Source organism: Lycium ferocissimum, chromosome 11, assembly GCF_029784015.1.
Source record: "Lycium ferocissimum isolate CSIRO_LF1 chromosome 11, AGI_CSIRO_Lferr_CH_V1, whole genome shotgun sequence".
In the NCBI taxonomy this organism is placed as follows: Eukaryota; Viridiplantae; Streptophyta; class Magnoliopsida; order Solanales; family Solanaceae; genus Lycium; species Lycium ferocissimum.
Window position 1 is genome coordinate 61,875,970 of NC_081352.1, and position 5,433 is coordinate 61,881,402.

Here is a 5,433-nt window from a genome sequence, read left to right on the forward strand (position 1 = left end):
AACTCATGTTATTTCCGCATTTATGATTTAAACAAGTATTTCATTAAATTATTATGACATCTCATGTTTTATAAAAGCTCATCACATTCATGCTATATTTTCGCTCATATATGCCTCATGATGATTCAAATAGCCATGTGGTTCGCTCAAATACGGTAGTCGTGCACCGAGTGCCGTGTTTCACCTGTGCCATGTTTCGGGCGTGACAAAGTTTTTGGTATCGAGCCTAGGTTCAAGTGTCTTTAGGGAGTCTATCAAACCGTGTCTAGTGGGGTCACTTTTATATGTGCGAGGGCCCCATACATATAAATAGTTTACCACCAAGACATTCAGGATTGTCTCACTTCTTTCATACTCTAGATCGTGCAGTTAGAGTAGTACTTCGGGAATCATTCTAACTCGTGCGAATTTCGTATTTCAGAAAATGCCTGCAAAACGAAAATACCCCAGAAGACTACAACTACTAGGACGCTAGGGCTACTACCGAGGCAAAACGAAGAAGAAGACATTCCGACCTGCACAATTTCGTAACCGGGGCAGATTCCCAATCGCTCCTACAGCTACACCTCCTAACACTTCGACATAGATGTTGGGAGGAGCTATCCAAAATGCTTACTTAGATCGTTGCCAACAAGCGCAACGACAAGATTCGGCCCCTAGCTCAAAAATAATGACGGTCAAAGTGCTCAAGAACTCAGAATTCGCGGATGAAACCTCCAACTTTCACAGGACTAAGGCTCGAGGAGATCCACGAACTATATTGATGGCCTACGTAAAGTGTTTCGTATTATGCATGTCACCGAGACAGAGGCAGCAGAGTTTGGCGCTTTTCAGCTGCAGGATGTTGCTCATATTTGGTATGAGATATGGGAACAATCTCGATGGGAGGATGCATCTTCTGCTGCTTGGGACGAGTTCGTTGACGCTTTTCATGACCACTTCATGCCTATCGAGGTCCGGGAAGCAAAGGCTATGGAATTTAAGAGGTTGAGGCAGGGTAACTTGACTGTTCAAGAGTACTATCTCAAATTTATTTCATTGTCCAGATATGCTCCTCACATGGTTCCCGACATAAGGGCAACGGTTAGAAGATTTGTATTGGGGTTGAAACCTAAATTGTACAGAGATGCCAAGACTGCTGCTCAGAATGATAAGATGACTATCTCTAAGATCTTGGCATTTGTGCAAGGTAATGAAGCTGAACTGAAGGAAAAGGAAGCTCTGCAAAAACAAAAGGATGAAGAATTCAATAAGAGGGCCAAATCTTCAGGTAACTTTAGTCAAAGAGGAGGTAGGCAATTCTTTAAGACCAGTTCAGCAGGACCCACTACACCTACAGCTAGTACCCCAGTCCCTAAGTTCCGAAATGACAAGAATCAGAACTTCAGACCATCGAGTTCTTATTCTCAAGCTAGTGTGGGTCAGTCAGCCTATACTATTCCAGCTTGCAACAGGTGTAGCAAGAGATACTTAGGTGAGTGTCGTATGGGTACAGATGCGTGCTATGGTTGTGGCCAGAAGGGCCACATTCAGAGAGATTATCTGTCAGCTAGGCAAGATACTGGAGGTAACGTGGCGCAGTCCATAAATTCAAAGAACTCCTTATCACAATCAGGCCCAGCAGGGGCGTGGAACGACAAGGTCCGGCAATACTAGTGGTGGTTCGAACCGTTTGTACGCATTGACAGGTCGTCAAGATACAGAGACTAGAGCAAATGTTGTCACAGGTACACTAACGGTTTTCACTTTTGACGTATATGCCCTTATTGACCCAGGATCCACTTTATCTTATGTAACCTCTTTTATTGCTAAGAAGTTTGGTATTGAACCAGAGAAATTGCACAACCCTTTGAGGTGTCCACCCCAGTTGGGGAATCAGTCATAGCTAGATGTATTTGTAGGGGTTGCCCAGTTTTAATCTATCACCGCAGGATCATAGCTGACTTAGTGGAATTAGAAATGGTAGACTTTGATGTGATCATAGGTATGGATTGGTTAGCTTCATGTTATGCCACAATATGTTGTAGAACCAAAGTTGTCAGATTCGAGTTTCTTAATGAGCCAGTCATAGAATGGGAGGGTAATTCAATGGTACCCAGGGGTAGATTTATTTCTTACCTAAAAGCCAGAAAAATAATTTCCAAGGGTTACATCTATCACCTAGTTCGAGTTAAGGATTCGATGCCTGCTCCAACTCTCCAAATTCGTCCGGTTGTAAATGAATTTCTAGAGGTCTTTCCGAAGATCTTCCAGAGTCCCTCCTGACAGAGAGATTGACTTTGGAATTAATCTACTTCCCGATACTCAGCCGATATCTATTCCGCCATACAGAATGGCTCTAGCTGAGTTAAAAGAATTAAAAGCTCAATTGAAAGATCTGCTTGATAAGGGATTTATTAGGCCCGGTGTTTCTCCTTGGGGAGCGTTAGTTTTGTTTGTCCGAAAGAAGGACGGTTCCTTACGCATGTGTATTATCTACCGTCAGTTGAACAAAGTCACCATTAAGAACAGGTACCCTCTTCCCAAAATAGATGACTTATTTGATCAACTTTAGGTTGCCCAATGTTATTCCAAGATTGACCTCGCATCGCTACCATCGCTAAAGGTTAAGGAAGTTGATATTCCAAAACCGCTTTCTAACCCGTTATGGTCACTTTGAATTTCTTGTTATGTCTTTCGGGTTGACAAATGCGCTTACTGCTTTCATGGATCATATGAACAGGGTCTTTAAGCCTTATCTCGACTTATTCGTCATTGTCTTCATTGATGATATTTTGGTGTACTCTCGTAGTGAGGCTGATCATGCAGAACATCTCCGAATAGTGTTGCAGACTCTTAAAGATCGCAAACTTTTTACAAAATTCTCGAAGTGTGAGTTTTGATTTAAGTCAGTGGCGTTCCTAGGCCATGTGATCTCGGGTGAAGGTGTTAAAGTTGATTCTCAGAAGATTGATGCCGTGAGGAGTTGGCCCAGACCCACATCAGTTTCTGATATAAGAAGTTTCTTGGGTTTGGCAGGCTATTATAGACGCTTCGTAGAAGGTTTTTCTTCTATCTCTGCTCCGTTGACTAAGTTGACTCAGAAAAAGGTTAAGTTTCAATGGTCAGATGCTTGTGAGCGAAGCTTTGAAGAGATTGACTTCGCTCCGCTTTGACGTCGCCAAGGAACCGAAGGGTTCGTAGTTTATTGTGATGCTTCAAGAGTGGGTCTCGGGTGTGTCTTAATGCAACATGGTAAGGTTGTAGCTTATGCATCTCGTCAGCTCAAGGTTCATGAAAAGAATTATCCGACTCATGACCTAAAGTTGGCAGCTGTAGTTTTTGCACTTAAGATATGGCGTCATTATTTGTATGGAGTGCATGTTGATATTTTCATCATAAAAGTCGTAGTATATCTTCAAGCAAAGGGCGAGTGATTCTTAGGTAGAGGAGATGGCTCGAATTGCTTAAAGATTATGATGTGATATTCTCTATCATCCGGGAAAGCGAATGTTATAGCCGATGCTCATAGTCGGCGTCCGTAGGAGTTTAGCCCACGTTGATACAGATAAGAGAGTTATGACCAAGGAAGTTTACCGTTTGGATAGTCTTGGAGTTCGACTTTTGGACTCCGAGAATGGCGGCGTGGTTGTTCAGAATAGAGCTCTTTCCTTCTTAGTGGTTGAAGTCAAAGAGAAACAGTTTAGTGATCCCTACTTGTTGCAGATGAGAGAGGGGATTCACAAGCATAAGACGACAGCTTTTGAACAAGGGGGAGATGATGGCACCTTGAGGTACCGAGGCAGATTATGTGATCTAGATGTAGATAGGCTCAGAGAGAAAATCATGTCAGAATCTCACAACTCCAGGTATTCCATTCACCCAGGTTCCACTAAGATGTACCATGATCTCAAGGAGATTTATTGGTGGAATGATATGAAGAAGAATGTAGCAGATTTTGTAGCTAAGTGTCCGAATTGTCAACAAGTGAAAGCCGAACACCAGAGGCCTTGTGGCTTAGCTCAGAATATTGATATTCCTATCTGGAAATGGGAAATGATCAATATTGACTTTGTATCAGGTCTACCTCGTTTAGCTAGGAGACATGACTCTATTTGGGTGATCGTTTACCGGCTTACTAAGTCGCGGCACGTTTTGCCAGTCAAGACCATAGATTCAGCGGAGGATTACGCCGAGCTATATGTCAATGAAATTGTCAGATTGCATGGGACCCCAGTGTCTATTATTTCAGATCGTGGTACTCAGTTCACAGCGAACTTCTGGAAATCCTTTCAGAAAGGATTGGGACCAAGGTGAACCTCGATAGCTTTTCATCCGCGTACGATGGCCAGTGCAGAGCGTACTATTCGACTGGAGGACATGTTGAGAGCATGCGACTTAGATTTCAAAGGTAATTGGGATGACCACTTGCCTCTCATTGAGTTTTCTTATAATAACAAGCTATCATGCTAGTATCGATGGCACCATTTGAAGCTATGTATGAGCGAAGGTGTAGGTCACCAATTGGTTGGTTCGAAGTTGGTGAAGCAGAGCTATTAGGGCCAGATTTGGTCTATCAGGCGATAGAGAAGATCAAGTTGATTCAAGAACGTTTGAAAACGGCTCAGAGTCGCCAGAAGTCTTACATAGATGTGAGGCGAAGGGACTTGGAATTTCAAGTTAATGATTGGGTGTTCCTTAAAGTCTCACCTATGAAGGGTGTTATGAGATTTGGGAAGAAAGGAAAGCTTAGTCCCAGATATATTGGACCTTACAGAATTTCATGAAAGGTCGGACTAGTAGCTTATGAACTTGAGTTGCCATAAGAGTTGGCTGCTGTTCACCCAGTGTTTCATGTATCCATGTTGAGGAAGTATGTAGGAGACCCGTCGTTGGTTGTTCCTGCTGATACTATAACAGTTAAGGATGGCCTCACCTATGAGGATATCTTTGTAGCCATTCTTGATCGTCAAGTTCGCAAGTTGAGAACTAAGGAAGTAGCCTCAGTAAAGGTCTTATGGAGGAGTCAAAAAGTTGAAGAGGCTACATGGGAAGCCGAAGAAGATATGAAATACAGATATCCCCACTTGTTTGAAGCGCAAGCAGATAAACGTCAAGGTAAATACCTTTAGTATTCATGTCATGTCCCTTACGTATTCATGCCTCACGTTCACGTTCACGTTCATGTATTCTCTATTCATGTCTCATGTTTTAGCACTCATATTTTCATGAAACCAAGTCATATTAGTTTCCCATGTTCCATGTCATGTTTCTTCAGATTCATATATTCAAGTCATGTCTAGTCGCATTCTTAACCATGACCCATCATTCGAGGACGAATGATCCCAAGGGGGAGATATTGTAACACCTTGTGCATTCGGGCCAAGATTTGACTCATAAGACGGGGGTATAATGAACCCAATTTGAATAGTGTATAAATGGTGTTTGAAACCC